The 23245-nt window shown below is 40.7% G+C and overlaps 1 long non-coding RNA gene across 1 annotated transcript in view; it reads right to left on the bottom strand.

Annotated features, from left to right (window-relative positions):
- The window catches only part of LOC125642529 (uncharacterized), a 170957-nt gene extending 150498 nt beyond the window's left edge, over window positions 1-20459 (bottom strand). Inside the window, exon 1 of the long non-coding RNA XR_007358431.2 lies at window positions 20270-20459. This is a non-coding gene — a long non-coding RNA (uncharacterized LOC125642529). The remainder of the gene's footprint in view (window positions 1-20269) is intronic.
- Window positions 20460-23245: the final 2786 nt, after the last annotated feature.

Below are 23245 nucleotides of genomic sequence, written 5' to 3'. Positions count from 1 at the left end.
CCAGGTTTTCTCACCCTCCACCCCCCCACACAAATTCACTCTCCTGCTGGTGATAGCCCATCCAAAAGTGACAACTCTTTACACAATGTGCATGATAATCAAGTTGGGCCATTTCCTGCACAAATCCAGGTTCTCTCACCCCCTCACTCCCCTCCCAAAAACCACACGCACAAACTCACTATCCTGCTGGAAATAGCTCATCCAAAGTGACCATTCTCCCTACAATGTGCATGATAATCAAGGTGGGCCATTTCCAGCACAAATCCAGGTTTTCTCACACACACCCCCCACCCCCATACACACACAAACTCACTCTCCTGCTGGTAATAGCTCATCCAAACTGACCACGCTCCAAGTTTAAATCCAAGTTAAACCAGAACATCTGGGGGGGGGGGTAGGAAAAAACAAGGGGAAATAGGCTACCTTGCATAATGACTTAGCCACTCCCAGTCTCTATTTAAGCCTAAATTAATAGTATCCAATTTGCAAATGAATTCCAATTCAGCAGTTTCTCGCTGGAGTCTGGATTTGAAGTTTTTTTGTTTTAAGATAGCGACCTTCATGTCTGTGATTGCGTGACCAGAGAGATTGAAGTGTTCTCCGACTCGTTTATGAATGTTATAATTCTTGACATCTGATTTGTGTCCATTTATTCTTTTACGTAGAGACTGTCCAGTTTGACCAATGTACATGGCAGAAGGGCATTGCTGGCACATGATGGCATATATCACATTGGTGGATGTGCAGGTGAACGAGCCTCTGATAGTGTGGCTGATGTTATTAGGCCCTGTGATGGTGTCCCCTGAATAGATATGTGGGCACAATTGGCAACGGGCTCTGTTGCAAGGATAAGTTCCTGGGTTAGTGGTTCTGTTGTGTGGTATGTGGTTGTTGGTGAGTATTTGCTTCAGGTTGCGGGGCTGTCTGTAGGCAAGGACTGGCCTGTCTCCCAAGATTTGTGACAGTGTTGGGTCATCCTTTAGGATAGGTTGTAGATCCTTAATAATGCGTTGGAGGGGTTTTAGTTGGGGGCTGAAGGTGACGGCTAGTGGCGTTCTGTTATTTTCTTTGTTAGGCCTGTCCTGTAGTAGGTAACTTCTGGGAACTCTTCTGGCTCTATCAATCTGTTTCTTTACTTCTGCAGGTGGGTATTGTAGTTGTAAGAAAGCTTGACAGAGATCTTGTAGGTGTTTGTCTCTGTCTGAGGGGTTGGAGCAAATGCGGTTGTATCGCAGAGCTTGGCTGTAGACGATGGATCGTGTGGTGTGGTCAGGGTGAAAGCTGGAGGCATGCAGGTAGGAATAGCGGTCAGTAGGTTTCCGGTATAGGGTGGTGTTTACGTGACCATTGTTTATTAGCACTGTAGCATCCAGGAAGTGGATCTCTTGTGTGGACTGAGCCAGGCTGAAGTTGGTGGTGGGATGGAAATTGTTGAAATCATGGTGGAATTCCTCAAGGGCTTCTTTTCCATGGGTCCAGATGATGAAGATGTCATCAATATAGCGCAAGTAGAGTAGGGGCGTTAGGGGACGAGAGCTGAGGAAGCGTTGTTCTAAATCAGCCATAAAAATGTTGGCATACTGTGGGGCCATGCGGGTACCCATAGCAGTGCCGCTGATCTGAAGGTATACATTGTCCCCAAATGTGAAATAGTTATGGGTAAGAACAAAGTCACAAAGTTCAGCCACCAGGTTAGCCGTGACATTATCGGGGATAGTGTTCCTGACGGCTTGTAGTCCATCTTTGTGTGGAATGTTGGTGTAGAGGGCTTCTACATCCATAGTAGCCAGGATGGTGTTATCAGGAAGATCACCGATGGATTGAAGTTTCCTCAGGAAGTCAGTGGTGTCTCGAAGGTAGCTGGGAGTGCTGGTAGCGTAGGGCCTGAGGAGGGAGTCTACATAGCCAGACAATCCTGCTGTCAGGGTGCCAATGCCTGAGATGATGGGGCGCCCAGGATTTCCAGGTTTATGGATCTTGGGTAGTAGATAGAATATCCCAGGTCGGGGTTCCAGGGGTGTGTCTGTGCGGATTTGATCTTGTGCTTTTTCAGGAAGTTTCTTGAGCAAATGCTGTAGTTGCTTTTGGTAACTCTCAGTGGGATCATAGTGTAATGGCTTGTAGAAACTCATGTTGGAGAGCTGCCGAGCAGCCTCTTGTTCATATTCCGACCTATTCATGATGACAACAGCACCTCCTTTGTCAGCCTTTTTGATTATGATGTCAGAGTTGTTTCTGAGGCTGTGGATGGCATTGCGTTCCGCATGGCTGAGGTTATGGGGCAAGTGATGCTGCTTTTCCACAATTTCAGCCCGTGCACGTCGGCGGAAGCACTCTATGTAGAAGTCCAGTCTGCTGTTTCGACCTTCAGGAGGAGTCCACCTAGAATCCCTCTTTCTGTAGTGTTGGTAGGGAGACCTCTGTGGATTAGTATGTTGTTCAGAGGTATTTTGGAAATATTCCTTGAGTCGGAGACGTCGAAAATAGGATTCTACGTCACCACAGAACTGTATCATGTTCGTGGGGGTGGAGGGGCAGAAGGAGAGGCCCCGAGACAGAACAGCAGCTTCTGCTGGGCTGAGAGTATAGTTGGATAGGTTAACAATATTGCTAGGTGGGTTGAGGGAACCATTGCTGTGGCCCCTTGTAGCATGTAGTAGTTTAGAAAGTTTACTGTCCTTTTTCTTTTGTAGAGAAGCAAAGTGTGTGTTGTAAATGGCTTGTCTAGTTTTAGTAAAATCCAGCCACGAGGAAGTTTGTGTGGAAGGTTGGTTTTTTATGAGAGTATCCATTTTTGAGAGCTCATTCTTAATCTTTCCCTGTTTGCTGTAGAGGATGTTGATCAGGTGATTCCGCAGTTTCTTTGAGAGTGTGTGGCACAAGCTGTCAGCATAGTCTGTGTGGTATGTAGATTGTAATGGATAAGCTATTACCAGTAGGACAGTGGGGTGGGAGGAGGTATTGTTTCATATTCTCTGTGTGTATATAAAGTCTGCTGCAGCTTCCACGGTATGCATCCGATGAAGTGAGCTGTAGCTCACGAAAGCTCATGCTCAAATAAATTGGTTAGTCTCTAAGGTGCCACAAGTACTCCTTACAGTGTGCATGATAAACACCCATTTCTTCATGTTCTGTGTGTATATAAATCTCCTTACTGTATTTTCCACTGAATGCATCCAATGAAGTGAGCTGTAGCTCACGAAAGCTTATGCTCAAATAAATTGGTTAGTCTCTAAGGTGCCACAAGTACTCCTTTTCTTCATGGAGTAGGTTTGCTTATTATATTGTGCTGGTGCAGGGAAAAACAAGTAGGAAGGGACTCCATGTTTTATTTGTATCATTTTACAATAATAAAAACCAAAGAAAATATTTGGATAATAAAAGAATAGAATAATAGGCACTTGTATAGCACCTTCTATCAGAAGATTTCAGAGCACCTTGGAAACATTAATGACTACAGCCTTACAACACCTGTGACAGACAGAGCACTATCAAAATTTTAATGATAGAAGGGGAACCCTGAGGCACAAAGGGGCTCATTGACATTTATATACAATTCATGGTCCCATGCAGAAGAGTTTTAAAATGAAATGTATACATAATCTTTTCTTTTTATAATAATCTCATACTATCTGGAGAGCATGCAGTGATCTAAAAATTTAGCATGCCTGAGGCAAACAAATTTGTAGACTCTAAAAGGAAAGGAAAGAAACTAACTTGTACTTCTAACATCTGGGGAAATGGGTTTGGGGGGCGGAATTTAATGCCCCCTCCATGACGTATACATCAAGAAGCAAGTGAAGGATCCTTAATTAATTTCTTCTTAGGCCTTAGTTTAAAAAGTAAATAGACTTTCCATTAGGTTAGAAATTATATGTCACCAATTCAATGGGATATCCAAGACCTTATCATCACAATATTGGTCAAAGTATGGCAGCAGTAAATGTCACGGCTGTCATGCTGTGGTATTCTGAACCAATCCATGTTAGATTTACTCTGAGTAAATGTCAGTGCCATTGAGAGTTGCTAGAAAAAAGCAGATTTTTCTCTACTGACAAGCATTTAACAATAAATTGTCTGGCTGGTACCATAGCAGCAAGCTAATGACTAGGCCTTGCTTCTTGGAAAGATTTGAAAGTTGTAACATAGCTGATTCTTCATGTCAAGCAGTTTTTCAGAGAGAACTTATTGTATAAAAGGAATTTGCACAACTGTCCAGTTTGGTGAATCTAAACAAAGCACCATACATTGACATCAAAATTGCCTCTCAAACCACAATACTTTTCAGTCTGTTGACACTAGCTTCAGTTATCACCTATTAATTGCTACACACCTATTAATTGCTAACTGAATACAGTTCTAAGCCTTAAAAAAAAATACAATCAGATGGGAATCAAAAAGCACTGACTGGATTAATACTTATCTGTACTGTCTAGGACTCAAATATTTGCCAATTCCATACTTAAACGGGACATATATTATTAATGTAGGCATAAGTAAACCATTTTGTACTGAACCTTTCCATATTGGAAAGAAAGTGGCTTGATACATCCACTGAATCTTGGCTGCTTGCTTAGTCCAGATCCTGAAAATGGGAGCCTGAAGTCAAAGCAGTCTTCTCAGGTTCAAAGCAGTCTTCTCAGTCTTCTCAGGTTCTCTCTATTTCATTACAAGGAGCATGATTATAAATAGGATATAATCTATACTAATCAGCAGTTTAATATAGATTCTCATGCAAAAATTCCTTTCCCTGATTGATCTTAATAATATACAAACTAATTCCAGAAAGAATATTCCATGCAGCTTGTAAATGGAAACCAGATGCTTTTGGGAAATAAAGTTCATACAGTGTAAATGCTGCCATGTAGTCACAAATCTTTAATACTGATGGGGAAAGAATGCACAGTTTGTGGTGGTTGTTTTTTTGTTTTTTTCCTTTTCTTGGTTTTGTTTGTGCATGCATGCACTCACATTTTGTTGAGTTAAAGCATATAGATCCGATACATGGGGCCCATAATTTCATGCTCCTTCCTTGCCCATCTCATGTTAGACACTGTCTTTTAAAATTTTGGAAGCTGAAGTGCTCACTTTTTATTTTATTTTATTTTTTTTAAACGAGGCCTCCTTGGTCCCTTTCTGCTGATGGCTGAAATGGAAAATAAGATTGGAAAAATTCTTGTCAATTGAAAATGGAAGATTTTGGCATTTTCTCATTTAAATGAAAAAAAAAAAAAACCTAAGTAATTTTTGGGCAAATGAAACCTTTCAAAAATGCTTTGACCTGAAATAAAATGTTGTGTTACATTCTGGGTGCTTATTACCCTTTAACCATTAAATCTAGCTAAATTTCTAAATAAAGTAGTTTTGAAACTAAAAGTTGAAACATTTCGACATTTTTTTTTAAAGTTCTTTTTTTTTTTTTCCAGCAGAAACTATTCACCAAATGCAGCCCAAACTCACAGATAATATTGGTTGACCTGAAACTACATTTTTCAGCAAATCAACTGTTTGGCCAAAAAAATTTGCCCAACTGCCTTTGTAACAGACATCTTCAAAAAGGCATTCCTAACTGAGCTATCCTAATTGAAGCATTCTAACAAACACCTCTTCTTCAGCTGGCCTTGTTAAAAAAAAAAAAAAAAAAAGAATCTGTAAACCCTTTTAGGTTAAATAGCCTCTCTCTTCCTCATGGAGAGCTGAAGTGTAGGCCTGTCTCGAAAGTTCCAATTTCAGTATTTCTGAACTTCACAAGGACAAAATATTTATCTGTAATGTAAGGAGAAATTGAGTTCTCCCATATACACATCTATCATCTTTTTTTTTTAAAAAAAGAGCCATTTTCCTAATGAAAAGGGAACAAAACTGACTGTAGATTGAAGTTGTTCATGTTTTGTCTTGAACCAAACATACGTGCAATCCTGAGACACTGTCAGAAGAAGCTGCATCTAAAACATTTGTTTGCTACTGATCAACAATACATTGGACCAAATCACTAGTGCTAGCATCCACTTCATTGGGATGCCCCAGGGGATGAGCTTTGGTCTCACTACAGTGGCATTCCCAGTTAGCTGGAGGAGTTTCAGAAATATACTGTGTCCCAGGAGCTGTTGATCTGCAGCAAGCCTGTAAATTTACTGAACAGATTTCTATCACTGGAGTCACTATTCACATGTCGGCAGCATTGAGAAGAGGTATTCCCTTATAAGAACTGAGCATGCTGCCTTCACAGTGTCCAGTGTTACTGTGGAGGGATAGAAGGACCATATTAGCAGACAGGAAAAGGCACTTGAACACACTTTCTGTGAATACCGAAAATTGATATTAGCAAAGAAGTAGAGAAACAAACAAACATACACACACACCTAAAAAAGCCCACTTATGTAGCAATGGCTTTCCCCACTGAGAAGCAGTCTTTGGTATTCATTCAGAATTAATCAAGCTTTAACTGGTTCCCCTGGAAAGGTCTGAATCAGCAGATTTCCCAGTTAAAAGTGAAACAGTTAAGTGAACTGAATAACCATTTTACAGATTAGTAAACTGGGGCAAACAAATGTTAATTGATTTCCCAAAATATCTCAGTGAGCAAGTGGCAATACCAAGAACAGAATTTAGGAGTCCTGACACTTAAGTTCCTTGGTCTAACCATCAGAACACATAGCCATCCATATTTCCATTCATGCATTTACACAGATTTTTCATAAAGGGGAAAATAACTCACACACCTTGTCTTTAGTTGGATTATTCAGATATGAATCCAACCAATGAAATATTTTGTTCATGGTTATGCTCCTGATGTACTACAAATGTATGCCCTTAAAAGAATAAAAGTTAATGGCCCACAGATAGTAGGTGGTTTTTCCTTAGGAGGGAGAGACAGCTCTGCTATCATACTAGGGACAAAACTGCTGGAAACTGATTGGGTGAAAGTTGGAAACTTTGGGTTGTAGTGAAGGTAGAAATAGTGGACCAACTCCAACAGTTCTTTTACGAAGCATCAAGCTTCAGACTGCACTTGTCTGATTACTCATTTTAGAGTTTTTGTTGCTTCCATTCTCTGCAGGTTCAGAGGACTCTTTCCATAAAAAGAACTGTTTGCTGTCTATGCGACTGTGTGCGTTAAGAAAAAAGGATGCCCGAGATGCTGGAGGTTTAGAGGCTCACAGCAAGAAACACTCCTTTTATGCTGACATTTTTCATGCAACGTTTCTTGTTAGTGAGATCTGGTAGAAAGTAGTCAAACACAAGAGGAGTTTTGACTCTGAATCCAGACAGAAATTCAGTGATTTGACAGAAGGGAGACATGGACTTGATGTAAGAAAGGAGAACTCAGAGATAACCTTGACCATAATTATTAGCTTGTTCAACATCAAGCACATCTGAATTTGAAAATCAGACCACCTTGTACTACTGGGGAAATGCCCAATAAGTGACTGTATCCTGGCACTACTACTGAATGGCGACTTATCCAATACATACACCAGAAGCACACTCACATGATTCTAACCTTCTCTTCTCTGTTTCTGTGAAGAGTCAAAGAGCTCACTTTGGAATGGATCATTACACAAATAACTGAACTCCTGCACCCTGTTCATATAGAACACTTCTTTCTAATAGCTGGGCTGCTCCTCCATCTTGCGTGTAATAGTTTTTCTCTGATGGATGAGTTACAGAAATGGCCACTTCACACTGAAAATATATTGCCTCCCTTAACTGTTTTATGAACACGGACACTGAGTGTGGTGAATTAGTACTTAAAATGTTGACCTCAATAGGTGTCCCAAGTATTCTGTTCTTATCCTCAGAATAAACTGCTTCTTAACTACAGGAATGTGGACACACTGGTTGTATCTGTGAAGGGAGGGTGGTCTATGTACAACTCTCTCTATTAGGACAGTGCAGTTGATCTCTAACCATACAGTATAGAAGCTGGTGTTTGAATCCTTTAGCTCTTCTTGTAGTTTCATGTACCTGAGCATGGATGGCTGGGAAGTGAATTCATACCTTGTGGGGAAAAATATTCCTTACTGTTTATATGAATAATTTCCTTAACTTGTGGATTTTTTCCTATACTATATGATCAGTGACACAAAGCCATTATTCCTGGAGCTCACAAATCTCTTCTATATCAACTTGTTCATGAAATGAGCAAAAACCATGAGGATTGAGGAGGAGTAGTCATCTTATTCTCAGACAATAGGGCTCTTTTAGAATGTGGAAATTTAGAGTACCTCCTTCTATAAGCAGCTGTTACTTAACTAAGAACACGAACAGATAAAGCTTATCTGTATGCTTGCATCCCCTTATATTTAATGCTCAAGTTGTACTGCTATTGGAATTTTTCACTGTTGATTTAACAGCTGCTTGCTATAGTGAGCTTCTAATAGGTCCCACAAAGACTTCTTTCTTTGCACTGCACATTCAGTGAGGATGAATACGAATTCAAAGGACAGCCTACTCCAATTACTATGTGAAAAAGCATTTCAAAAGAATGTACCTGCTGGTTGTCTCAAAGAGTTGGATGGGCTAATTTGGGATCATTATGGGGGCATCATATATTTCTCTTCTATTCTAAAAATAGTTATATTTTCATTGTACCATCTATCAATCCCAAAGTGTTCTACAAACATCAGGGAGTATATACAGAAAACTCTGAAGCCAGCCATAAGTGAAATGGCACCCACTCCCAAGAGACAAGTAACATTGTCCAAGAGCACAGAAGCATGTGTGTTTATAACAGAAGGAAGAGCTTTATTAGTGATAACACAGAAGAATTCAGGTTTAAGGATACAATATCAAAATGTGATACCATTGGGTCAGAGACAAAGCCAAATGGGTATGAAAATAGTTGTGGATTTAGAATGATTTATCTAAAGATATACTTGTTAGATGTGCTGTGTATAGTTAAGGTCTTTATTAATTCTAGAGACATTTTATATATACATCCACCTAAAGGGGCCATACCACGGAAGTGCACAAGATATACTTACATAATGTGATGCGAAGAAGTTGTTTAAACAATAGATTAGGATCTAAAGAAATTAAAACCAGATCGTCTCTCACCTCATTACATTTTGCGGTCACCCCTCTTTATTGCTAAAAATCATCACACTCTATCTCATCAAGACACACCATGTGCCATGCTTTAGTATTTGCAGAGCTGCTGGCACAGCTTCCCTCAATTGGCCATCATTCATGTTTGCTCATTTGTCACATTCATGTACTTTAACTTGCTGCGAGTTTTATACGATTAAGTTGTCTTTGAAATTACTGGAAACCATACTTTAAAAAAAATAGTTACATTGAAACCAGTTTAAAGTGACATGTTCTTTTTGACTAATAGGAGGTATGATTTACCAGAAAGGAGCATTACTGTCAGGATGCCTGGCTTTACTTTTGGAAGTACACTTCTGTACAATATCAATACCATTGTACAAAGAACCTTATGTGCCCTCTTTAAAGAATTTGTTGTTGCACGGAAACTGAGTATTTCTCATTCCTCTTAGCCCGGTGCAGAGTCAGAAGCAGGCAACATTCTCAGAAGAATATTTTATTTATTTATTGTACTTTCCCAGTTCAAGACAGCATATGCTAACAGTTTCTGTTGCAGTGATATCTGTAAGCTTCCTTTGTTCTTGTCTCTCTGTTCCAATATTGTCAATTTCAAACCTCTAACATCATGCATCACTCCCCAAAAGCATGGGACTGACACAAAACTCAGGGGGATTTTAAAAATAATAAATTTTCGGTCCTTTTTATTTGCATTTGGATTCTTTCCACAACTGTGTAAGCCAGACACTTAACTTTTTTTTTTTTTAAATGAAAGCTGATATTTTGGTGTATTCACATGACTCTAGCAGCCAGGACTTTAAGACAGATGCAAAAATATCACATGACTCATGAAAAAACCACAAGAGTTAGCAAAACTGGTTTTTGGTTGCACATATAATTGCAGAAGAACGAACACATCTGTCTTCAACCTTGACCTATTATTAGTACAACAAACTACAAAAAGAAAATGCTGATTGTGCTACATCTCTCCTCCCCTTGTTCCCAATCCCTGTAAATTTCCCCCAGCATCTCCACTGACAGCTTAGCAAGCCCAAGAAGCAAATGCATTTCTCCTTAATAGCATGCATTTACTTACACATATTTGTTGTTAAAATATGGACATTTTTACCCATAACACCTTTCATGTGCAATTCTCAAACTTATCTGTACAACATTTTTGTACAGAATACATCAGGTCACTTAACTCAGCATTGTGATGCAGCCAGCTCTGTGGTAGAACACTGCAGTTTTTAACAGCACACTTAACACTACATAATTGCTTAGGCCGCAAGATAAAGTAGCAAATTGTAACTTATTGAAACTGAGGAGGAACACAGGTAGGCATAGTTGGTTTGAAATTTCACCAGGAAAATTAGGTTCATTTCCCTATATACATGAGAAGGGTCATGATATATAGAATAATAAATAAGACTTTTTTTGGTTCACTGGCAGTTTCAAACAAACTCAGAACAACCAACCACCACCAAAAATCAAATCCAAAAAATGCTAGCAAATTGAAAAAAAACATCAATTTTGGGTTTGAATAAAACTTTACTGGACCTGAAATATTTTGTTTTTGAGTATTTTAAAAGGGACAGATTCACAAAATGTTAGTAAGAGGAGGTACACCCTCGTATATCTTAACTCAGTTGTTGGGAAACTCACCTGGGATGGTTGAGACCCAGGTTCAACTCCCTACTCCATTTGAATCCAGGTCCCCACATACCTAGATATGCCCTGATCACAGGGTATAAGGTATTCTGGAAAAGGCCTCTATCAGCGTCTTCTGTTGAAGCTATTCCACTTTGTATAAAACATTTCAATAGTCATTGGGCCAAGCAGTATAAAAATGCCTCTGTAGATTAGTGGCTCCCCTAGGTTGTGGTTGATCCAAGTTTAAGCCCCTGGTCTGGTGAATATTTATGGTTTAAGCTATACCAGCAAAAACAGCACAGGTATACTAGCAAATCTTTTCTAGCAGAGACTGGACCTTACTCCTCAATCACCGGTAGCAACTTAATTATCTACTTCCTTAACAGAAGCCAATTTCCTTCTCTCTATGTAACTTACTTCAGAAGTAAGTTAGTTTTTTTTCTTGGCAGGATTTGCCATCATATATGGGCATATTGAAAAAAAGCTGTCAATATGTGTGCATAGAACTACTAATTGTTTTGCTTTTTTATACTGCATAGGTCTGATATTAATAAAAAGGTGCCAGGAATGAAGTCATCGTAAATGTAATGGTTCGTTTTAAGAAAGAATAGCATTGGACAAAACTGACGTTAACCTTGCCACTTTAACCATGAGATGCAATTTTTAAAAGTGTACAAGTGAAAATCTAATTCCTCTGGCAATAAATAAGTCCAGATTAGACTGACCAGATGTCCTGATTTTATAGGGACAGTCCTGATATATGGGGCTTTTTCTTACTTAGGTGCCTATTACCTCCCAACCTTCTGTCCCAATTTTTCACACTTGCTATCTGGTCACCCTAGTCCAGATGCACAAGCATGTTGAACTCACTTAAGTCGCTCACTGGCCCGGAGTCAAGTCCAGTTATCTGTTGGTATGCACCGCAGGTTATACAACACAAGCCAAGCCCATACACAGGACAGAGGGGGCTCTTCTGTTTGCCCAGTAAATTTGATGCACTTATCTAGTGACAAACTAGAATCATTAACAGATAGGATGAGAATGACTCTTAAAAAAGAAGAAAAAAAAAACAAACAAACCATGAATATATTCAAGTGAATCATTCCAATACCCCTACCGCTGTACTACAGTGCCAGCATAATGTATGTGGATTTGACCTAGTATGTCTTGAGGTCTATCAATCACCTCTTTTACTGAAGAGACTCTTGCACTCCATGAATTTCTTGGAGTAGAGAAAAGGTTCTCAACCTCTTCAAGCAGATTGACCTCAAAGCAACCCCTTTGAATGTCAGCAATGCTAACTTCTCTGTAATCATTTCCCCGTAGAAATTATTTGTGTGTCTATTCTTCCAAAATGCTTCTTGATCCAGACATAGTTTATTTAAATCGATGTAGGGCAGAACTTAAAAGTCAAGTGAAATGGACTTGTTAATACTCTGCACTGCTGGACAGGTTACCCAAATTGGATTGCTGCTGCTGGAACTTCTTCCTGGTGTTGTCAAAAATGCCCTTGTCAATTGAGAATAAAGTATGTCCAGTTCTAAAAGGCATCTGAATCACTTCACTGGGATGATGGAGGCAGCAATATGTGGTCTTGAACACGAGTGGGCATAGAATATAAATAGCAAAATGGGGATGGTCAGAAAAGGCAGATACTCAGGGTTAGTTAACTACAAAGAGATAGCAGGAGTCATGGACACAAGCGATCTGAAGGAGAAAGTCTCAATGCTTCTGCATGAGAATATTCTCCACAATTGGGCTTTTTCCCCACTACAATATTTCAATACTGAACAGTTCCTATAACACACATTTTGAATTTCATTACCTTTCAAGGTACTCCAGCACTTCTCTTTTCATACAGTTTCTCCTCCCCATCCCCAAATGAGGGTGGAAAAACAAGCTTTTGTCAACCTTGTTTCCTATTCATCCATTGCTCTCTATTAATTAACTTGATCATTCAGCATTTGTGGCTTCATAGACTGTTATCGCTATCATCTGGAGGCATTCAACTAATTAAAAATAAATCAAATCAATACTATGCATGTTGCTCTTCAAATACATGCTACTTTGATTTTTGACTAACTATATTGTTCAGGTTATGTCATAAGATGTCTGGGATCGGAAACTCTATCAAAACTCAAAACTAGTTAGAGAGGGTGAAAAACACTGAACTGAGCACTAGGTTTTGGATTTTAAAAATTGTTTTAGGTTGTACAAATTAAGTAGAGATGTCTATGACACACATAAAAGAACATATGAAGCCTTGAGCACTTTAAACATGATTTTCTTTGTCTTCCTTTATAAACTACTGTACCAAGTAGATAAGACAGTAACTGATTAGAAACATTGATTGGGCAGTGTATAAAAAAATCAATTAAGGCAATTTGGAAAGCTGATTTATCTTACGAATTTTAAATAGGAGAAGCCCAGTTTTCCTTTTCAGAGGGAACAAAGGAGCATAACAGGTCTGTCTCAAACATGAGAAGTAAAAATACTGCACTATCCCCTAAACAAAACGTTATTTAAAAAACGAACCAAAAAAAAAACCCAGACATTTTAATTTTGGAAATCAATAAGTACAAAGTCATTCCTAAAATCGTAATAGTATTCATTGTATTATTGCTTTGAACCTCTAAATAACGATATATAAATATAAACACAAACACATGTGGATATATACTGTGCACATATATAGATTTTAAAATACTATAAAAACAAAACAAAGCTCTGTTATAGTTGGGGAGGCAATATGGTTGCCGCTCAGAGAGAGTAACATTTATTATGACTTCTAAAGCAGGAGAGTCACTCAGATTGGTAGCCAGTTAATGGCCGATTGCTCTCACCAAGTTTCAGAACATGACACAGGAACGTGACAATTGTACACCGTTTGTCAGGGAATGTTATGATGATGGATCAAAGATCAACTCTACAATTGCCTACAAACTCTGGCAGACAATATTACTAAGCATGACATCTGCTTGGTAATGGCGGACTGCAACACCAAGTTTGGGGAGGACAACAACGGAGTGGATAGAGTAGTGTGCAAGCACAGCTTTGGTTCTCAAAATCAGAACGGTGGAAGACTGACAGAAGTGTGCTAATAACAGAGCTCATAATTTGTGGAAGATTTTTTCCTCACAAAGATATCCATTAATTAGCTTGAAATTCCCCTGATGGCATTACCAGGAACCAAACTGACCATCTCTGTATTGGAAGGAAATATAGATCAGCTCTTCAGGGTGCCAGAGCACAGAGAGAAGGTGATATCAGAGAAGACCATAATTTCTGAAGATCAAATGGAAGAAAAACAAACCCCCAAAAGCTAATGCTTTGGGGATAAAAATAGCACTGTACATGTTTGGGCTCTGAGACATTCCCCCTTGGTTAGATTTTAGAGCCCGGGGTCCCAACATTTACACTCCTATTTTTAGCCCACAGGGCAAGCATGAATCAGTTGATCTGGGCTCTGAGAGTCACTGTCACAGGGTTGTTGTTTTTTTGCCACTGTGTAGACATATTGTCTAAGGTGTGATGGGGCAAGGCCAGATGGCTATAGGAAAGTAATGAGAAACAGGTACGTTAGCTGGGGGATGATGGGTGTGTGTGTGTGTGTGTGTGTGCGCAGGAGTCAGGGCAGAGGGCTGGGGTCGTGGGGGTGCTCCAAGCCCCCTGCCCTGAGCAGCTCACGGCAGGGGGCTGGAGGGGATACGCCGATTCCAAGCCCTTCACCAAGGTCCCCGGAGCAGAGAGCGCGAGCATGCTGCAGCTCTGCTTGTCCCTCTCCCTCTCCGTAGCAAGAGCCGCCAGCTGATAGGCTGAAGGGGGGAAAGAAGGAGGGGCAGGAACCCAGCACGCTGGGGGAAGAGGCGGGGAGAGGGGGGAAGCTTGCCTGCCCTGCAAGGAGAGAGTGGGGCGGGGGGGGGTCGGAGAAGAGCAGGCCGGGCCAGGCAGGATTTTTTAATAGCACGCTGCTGTCTGCCATCCCCGGCAGGCAGCAGCGTGCCATTAAAAATTGGCTCGCGTGCCGTCTTTGGCACGCATGCCATAGGTTGCCGACCCCTGTTCTAAAGGGTGCAGAATCCAGGACATATTAGCTCTGGATTTGTAAAGTTCCAGATCAAATGAAGGAGACATTTACTGTGAATGTGAAGCACTTAACTAATTCTTTACATTCAATTTCACACAAGTCAGACAATACATAGATCAGAGCAAAGAGATTTCCTGTAAGATGTCAAAAAGGCAGTCCTCAAACAAGGTTAGATGTACAGTGAAAACAAATTGAAGACAATTAGCTAGGAAAGTTAAAAGGAGCAAGGGGTCAGAATCATGGGAACATGGAAAAAATGAACAAGGTCAGTTTACATGCAGCAAGGGGGAAAAACGTCAACGTGTAAGACAAAGTATTAAAATAAAGTGGAGATAATAGGCCTAACTCGGGACTAAAATTATAAAGTCAAACACCAACAATTCAATTTAGTACGCTGCACACGGCACCACCACCCAATAGCAGTTCTAGGAGATCAGGTTGACAAACTCGTATTTAACCAGTTTTGATCAATGCATCTTTTCTTAAAAACATCATGTGCATTTAAAATACAGTGTGGTTAGAGAGGATTAATGGAGTCTGTGCTTACAGATGTTGCTAACAAAACTAGGCTTTTTCTTGGAAATCAGTGTATTAATTACCGTACTTGTTGATTCCTAATTTTTCACTCTTGATATTTTACATTTCCTTCCAACAGAACTACTTAAAAAAAAAAATCCATTAAGCATGACTGGACCCTGATTGTACCCATTCCCAATCTCCTACCTCCCTTCATTAGGCACCTGAAATTATCTCATACTTGAAGTTTGCTGGCTTATATCATGGTTTCAAAAGTCCATGATTTGTATTTATTTTTTAGAAAAACGGATATGGAAGATTTTCAAAAGAAACAGAACAAGATGGAAACATGAAGCTTTTGACATCACTATTGCATCTACAAAAGTAAAATGCTTTAACAATGCAGTATCAGGGCGGGGTAAAGTAAATACAATACAAGTTATAATAGAAAAATTCTCTCCCTCAAATAGTAAAGTGGATAATCAATGAAGAAACCTTGGCCTGATCCTATAATGCTTGTCTACACTTAAAATGCTACACCGGTACAGCTGCACTTCTGTAGCACCTCAGTGTAAACATTACCTACGTTGATAGGAGGGGTTCTTCCATCGGTGTAAACAGTCCACGTTCTTGAGAGGCAGCAACTCGGTTGACGTAAAAATTCTTCCATCAACCCAGTGCTGTCTACACTGGGGGTTAGGGTGGCTTAACTTCTGCTCAGGGGTGTGGATTTTTCACTTCCAGAATAAGAGGCCTTGTCTACACTACACATTTTGTTGACAAAAGCTGCCTTTTGCTGACAAGAGTGGAGGTGTGTACACAACTTTTGGTGGCAAAATTCTGGTGTTTTGCCAGCAAAATAAACCCACCTCAAGGAGATGTATAAGCTTTTTTGGCAAAGTTAAAGCGACAAAGCAACAGTGTAGACACCACTGTTTGTTTTGTCGACATAACTGGCTTCCGCCAGTATCCCACAATGCCTGCCATGACCACTCTGCTCACTGCTTTGATCTCTGCTGCCCTGCAAACATGCACCCCCTCCCCTTTCAAAGCTCTGGGAAGTATCTGACAGCTGAGCATGCTGCTCCATGTTAGAAACAAAGAGAAAATCATTAACATGGAATGCTCCTGTTCTGCCCTGCACTAGGAACACAGCAGCAGGCAGACTGCTGATGTGGAGGGACTGCTATGCTGCTTTGGCATTTCTTAGCATGGAGAGCTCTCAGAGCTGCACAGGATGTGGCCCCCAGCAGCTGAGGAGGTTGTGGGAGAACTCTGAGGGAATCACAGAACCACAGGCAAGCAAGCAGAGCGGGCTGCTTCGGGAAAGACTGCTGTGCTGGGCAGAGCAGGGGCTGACTTGCAGGGATGTCCACGTCCCCCTGCTTCAGGGTAGGTCAGTGAGCCTGCTGTCTCCCTCAACCCAGACACACCACTCTCCTCTCCCTCCCTCCACACACTTCAGTTGAAAAAGCAGCTGACAATCTACTAGGATGCCCCTGGAATGATGGGATTGAGAAACCTGCATCATGTGACGCTGTAGCTGCCCTATGAGGCATTGCAAACCCTTCCCAAAGCACCCTGAGGCCAGTTGCATAGTGGGATAGCTACCACAGTGCACTGCTCTCTCTGTCAATGTAAGAGCTGTTGGTGTGGATGCACTCTGATGACTCAAGGAGGTAATGTGGACATGCAACCGCAGTTTTAATTAAACCGGCATAACATTTGCTGACAAAACCGTTGTGTAAACAAGGCCATAGTTAAGCTCACTTAATTTTCTAGTGTAGACCAGGCCATAAAGTCTAACCTAAGAGACAACTAATAATCTACCATGAAAGTGCCTTTGCCATCAGCACAGTTACAACTAGTGTTAGCTTTACACCCAGTGGCAAGTGCTTCCAGGATTGGACCTCAACTCTGCAACACTTACTCATGATGTATAATAATTAGAGTAATGGCATTCCTCCTATGAGTAGGTGCTACTTACTATGAGCAAGGGTTGGTCTACACTGAAAAGTTACATTGGCAAAGCTAGACTCTGGGTTGTGAAAAATCCACACCCTGAGAGAGACACTGGTAAAACAAACTACCCCCAGTCCACCCCCAGTGTAGATGGTAGCTAGGTTGATGGAAGAATTCTTTGTCAACCTAGTACTACCTCTCAGGGAGGTGGATTACCTTTGTTGACAGAAGAACCCCTCCCATCGCTGTAGTGTCTACACTGAAGTGCTCTAGCTGTGCCACTGTAGCACTTTTAAGCACAGACTAAGAGTTAAACCATCAGGCTCTGAATTAAAAAACAATAACCTCCATAGTCAGTTTTGTATTTGTACTTTACCTTCACAGTGATTTCTCCCCCCTAAATATATACAAGCAGACTGCAACATTAGCTGCGGACATAACCTGTTCAAATTCTCATATCCCTATCAAAACGCAATCTAGAAAACATTCTCAACAACCTAAAAAGCACAATGAGATAGCTCCATACACGAAGGGCAAAGGTTTCCTGGAAAATATAAGCTAAATTTATGTTAAATAAACTTAGATTTCAACAGGAAAATAAAAGCCACATTGAAAATGAAAGCAGTATGCATTTTCAACAGCTGAACTTACTATAATGAATAGTATTTGACTTGATCAGATGAGCTGCCTTTGGAAATAGTGGTATTGTGTGTGATCCTGCTGCAGGACATAACTTTTTATTAGAAAGGTTTGGCTTATTCTTCCTTATATATAAAGTAGACTTATTGTGCATAGTATTTCTAGTACTCCATTCAGTTGAAAAGTTCATCAATCAGTACTGTAGCTTGTCTATACGATGGAGTAATGTGCACAATGGGGGTCAGATTTCTAAAGCACACAACATGTTGCAAATTAATTGCTCCGTATAGATGCTGCTGGTGCACATCTACTGCACTTTAACATAGTACTGTTTCTAACACCACTGTGTTAAGTACACCGGTATATGGACCAATTAATGCACAGCAAGTTGTTGCATTTTAGAAATCACACCCCCAAAGAGCACATTACCCAACTGCGTAGTTAAACCATCAGAGGGTTTCAGCAGGTCACATACCACACTACTGAAAAGTGCTCCGATTTACATTGATGAGGGTGGCATAAGAACCTATATATGATAGAATAATCTGTGTAAATTGCCTTTCATTACTTCTTAAAATGGTACTGCATGATTCATTCAGTACATACATGGTACATAACCAATGTCAACCTGATTTTCTGTACAGATTTAGGAAGTATAAAAATGAGAAGCTGTAGCTTCAGTCCCAGAATGAAAGGTACTTATTAGTTTATGCCCATCTCAGGGTAAAGGGAGGACAGATCCCTACCTGCATAAAATTAAGTTAACCCTCAATACCAATAAAAAGTAGATCCATCCATTAAGGATTCTAGCCTCCTAAAATGACTCATCCACAGGTATTTAAGAGTTCTGTAACAAGTGATTTAAAAAACCCTATTTATAAATGCAACAGAAGCACTACCAAATAAATTATTCAACTTGATTTTACTCACTGGTGGTGTTGTCTAGTAGTTAGAAAGGACTGGGAGTTTGGTTCCTGGATTCTATTCCCAACTCAGCACGTTATAATCAATCAGTGTCCTGGACAAAAGTCTCAGTTATTTAAGAAGACCAAATCCTCAAAAGTCATCTTTAAAATTGTGTCAACAATTTCTTTGCAACACATTTGCAGTGACATTTAATCACGAATATTTTTACCCACAGAATATCAAATGAGCATGCTAATACCTTAGACATGCAACTACTCCGTTCTGACATACGTATAGTTTGTCACATGTAAAAAACCTACCATATGTTGTGATAAGGCACTCTACTCACTGTGGGGTAGCACTACATCCTGGCAATTCTGGGGATTAGATCTGCCAGGCCAATGCCCCGTGTAGCAGTTGCACTCGGTCTAATTCTCTCTCAGTCCACAGCCCCTCTTTCACTCTAGGAGTTCCTGATTCCTCTTTGTGACTTGGCCCTCTTGCCAGGTCACTCAGCATATTTCCCCCTTATGAGGGGTTAGTCTTTCCTTACTAGCAGTCTTAGGCAGCCCACCCATTTGCTGCCCCTATGATGCCACTTCCCCAGTGGCTGGTAGGGGAACCCAGGCCGACCCTCTACTCTAGGTTCCAGATCAGGGACCCTCTAGTCAGCAGCTAAGGTCTGCTTCCTTCTGGACCTTACTACCTTTTCCCTGAGCCTTTCCTGATCTTCTGGCTTACCCTCCCAGGGGTGTGTCAACCACACAATACCCTCCTCCCAAGGGAAGCAATGCCTTCCTACAGCCCAGTCTGTTCCCAGCTTCCTGGCTTTATAAACCTGTCCCAGATCCTCCCCCAGCAAATTAGGCCTTAGCACTCCTGGTTTCCCTCCAGGTGCAACCTATAGGTCAATTGGCTTAATTTACTATTTCAGACCCCCTGGTGTGGGATGGACACCTCATCACATATGTATACAGACTTTCTGTGAGTCAGACAGGGGAAAGTATTTGAAAATTTTGTGACTGCTGCTTTGCAAGATAAATTCCAGTCCCTTTGAAAATTTGATTCTCTTAGACCAGTGTTCCAGGCCAATGGGGGCTGCAGGAAGCGACGGTCAGTACGTCCCTTGGCCCGCGCCACTTCTCGCAGCCCCCATTGGCCTGCAGCGGGGGACCACGGCCAGTGGGAGCCGTGACCGGCTGAACCTGTGGACACAGCAGGTAAACAAACCAGCCCGGCCTGCCAGGGGCTTTCCCTGAACAAGCGGCATCCCAAGTTTGGGAAACACTATCTAGGTCTAAATAGACCTATTCTAGTCCTGGTTTCTATCCATCAAATAAACGACAAATTAGACTTGAAAATTATTCTTACAAAAGCCAGAAACATGATTCATCTGTATTATTTCATTGAAACTTGGTGTAATGCTCTTGATAGTTGAAGAAAAATCCATGTACTTACGTGGTAGCTCTCTTCTTTTCTTCCACAAAGTGTTTCTCCACACGTAGCTGATTAATTATGACAATCCAAACACCACAATGGGGGACACTATTTTCCCTCGATTATCCAAATCATAAAGAAACAGAGCTCTACCTTTCAACAATCCCTTATGCTGACAGCATGATGCAGCTTGCTAAAAATATTTAGTGTCAGGAAACATGGCAGCAGAACAATTTCCCTAGGAGAGTGCACAACACAAAGATCTGTTTATGGCAGAGAGGCTGAGTCACTGCACATGTAAACACCCATGCTGCTCACTTTACTTTATCAATTGACTTCTGAGAAGGATTTCACGTTTAAATTATGATCTTCAAACGTCCAAGCTCCACAACTCAGACTGCATCAATAGGTGTTGAGGGTTCCTGGTGCTTCATAGTACACTGAAAGCTGAAATAAGGAATCCAGCTGCTAGAGCAACTGTCTGTCCCCTTTATCTTGCCATGGTGGCAAGATTTGGTAGGGTCACTTTTAATGTCAAATCCTAGATTGCAGTGGCAGGGCATCATCAACACAGGGTGCCCTTTACTCTGAAACACTGCCAGTACCTGATCTTAAAAGGGTTTCAGGTCACAGTACAAAGCTCACTTGTAATGTTAAGTAGTTATTATGATCCTGACTAAACAGCAAAGTCTGGGCCCTGTGTAACAATTACACTGAGCTACTCTTTTGATGACTCGCACTGTTCTGATTGATTTTCAAGCTCAATCTGAGGTGTCCAGAAGCCACAGAGTTAGACTCTATACAAGCATCTGAACAACTTAGCATGTTTACTAAAATGTAAATCTGCTGCAGCTCTTTGCTAGGAGCAGTATTTTTTCCCCCTTTGTCTGGTAACGAAATATCAACAAGCAAAATATTAACACTAATGAATGCAGATTCACTTCTCTCATAGCTTTTTCTGTAGTAGTACTGTTTTCTAGAGCCTCAGCATCCAAACTTATCCTGACCTACCATTCAGTAGAGAGAGTCCATTCCTCTTACTATAAAAAGGCACTTTAAACATAACAGGTATCTGTTAGTCTTTGATTTGAATTGAACACTTTGTGTATCAAGTCCTAGGGTCTCAAATTTGCAGCGAATATGCTTTGGCTGGGGAATAAAACATGTTTCTCAAAATGTTTTTTCTTCTCCAGTTTAACAGCCACATTTCTTCAACATTTATTCTTCCTAGTCCCTAGCCCTCCTTTGCATTTAAAGCTGGTGATTTTTTAAAGCTTCTCTTACCTATATTAGTAAGACTATCACATAACTGTCAATATGAAAAAGGTGATATTCCATTCTCTGAAATTGCCAGTAACAACAATTAAGCAGAGAAAGCTAATTGCCTGTTTTATCACAAATTGCCCATCTTTAGCATAGGTTTTAATTCAGACTTGGAGGACTATTGGCCCAGACACTCAAAGCTACAGCCAACCTTACATTAAACAGAGATTAAAAAAAACCCTTTCAATCTTTGCTCAAACAAATGGACCATCAGTCTGTCATAACTGACATCTTGATCTCTAGCAATCCTCTCTGGAATATATTCCCTTTCATCGGGGCCATTCCTTTTGCAATGGGACAAAGATACTTACTTCCCCCACATGCTGCCTCCTGTCTTACCTGATATGCACCCCTCAATTCCAGGATACTTGATGCTTTGGTTTCCGGAAGCAGTCATCTGAAATTACTTTCGAGGACAAAATATGAGCAGGTGTCACTGCACAGATACTCTATAAACAGATACATCCAACTGCGGTGAAACTGTGGGGCACACAGGAAACTTCCTAGAAGGTTACATGCCTACATCAAAAGTATAAGGGAGTTAACAACTTTAATAAAATAAATTAGAACCATATGTTCTCACTATACTCTGTCTTCCTTGACTGGTGAATATGAGGAGGGTGGGGTGCGGAAATGATGCTTATTAGCTGAAACTGCCAACCACAATTAGTTCATCTTGATTAGCTTTATAATCATCCTGCAATTTGAGGAGTTGTATAGGCTGCATTTTAGGACTTCTCTCACATTTGCTTGAAGGCTGTGTGATACACAGTCCTGCTATCTGAAGCAGTAGCAAATGTCCCCTATTCATAGGCACCAACTCCATGGGTGCTCCGGGGCTGGAGCACCCATGGAAAAATAATAGTGGGTGCTCAGCACCCACCCACCGATCAGCTGTTGGGTGGGTCCAGCCAATCAGCTGTTCCACAGTGGGCTGGAGATGCTCGGGGAATGGGACAGGCCAGAAGAGCCGGAGCAAAGGCAGGGTATGCTCCAGGAAGGGGCAGAGCAGAGGCACAAAGAAGTGGAGTGAGAGTGGAGTCTTGGAGAATGGGATGGAGTGGGGGCGGGGCCTTGAGGCAGAGTGGGGGTGGAGCACCCACCCAAAAAAATGAAAGTCAGCCCCTATTTCTAAGCAGGTGCACTCTCACATTGTATTCCTAGGACCAACAGGCTTTTCTCTGTTTAGAAAAGTGTTACCATTAGTTTCAGTGGTTAGGCAGAAGCCAACAGTCAAATATTTTCTTAAAGAAATAGAAGTGCATTTTGATTGCATACGTAAAGGTAGTTAACCTGCCATTACAATACCTAGCTTTTGCAAAGGTCTACTGAAATCTGAGAAACATTTTATCATTCTGTCTTTCAGGAGGTTGTTAATGTCAGAATTGCAATTCATTCTAATGGTACATCTGATATATAGGCATATGTCCTGGTGAACGATTTGTACGTTAGAGTGCTAATTCACTATTCAATATTTTAAAGTATAGACTTAGGTTTAATACATTCATGGTAATGGAATCCCTTTCTCTTCTTCATAGACATAAATCTGAGTAGTTGAAAAAGAGTTCTAAGAAGAAAGAAATGCTAACTTTGATATTATACATTTTCTATGGATCAAAAAACAAACAAACGATTGTTACTGAATCCCATCCACACTCATCAATACCAAAACTG

The sequence above is a fragment of the Caretta caretta genome, chromosome 9, assembly GCF_965140235.1.
Source record: "Caretta caretta isolate rCarCar2 chromosome 9, rCarCar1.hap1, whole genome shotgun sequence".
NCBI classification, from domain to species: Eukaryota; Metazoa; Chordata; order Testudines; family Cheloniidae; genus Caretta; species Caretta caretta.
The sequence above is the reverse complement of the archived record's forward strand: the minus strand, read 5'-3'. Positions and strand labels throughout refer to the sequence as shown.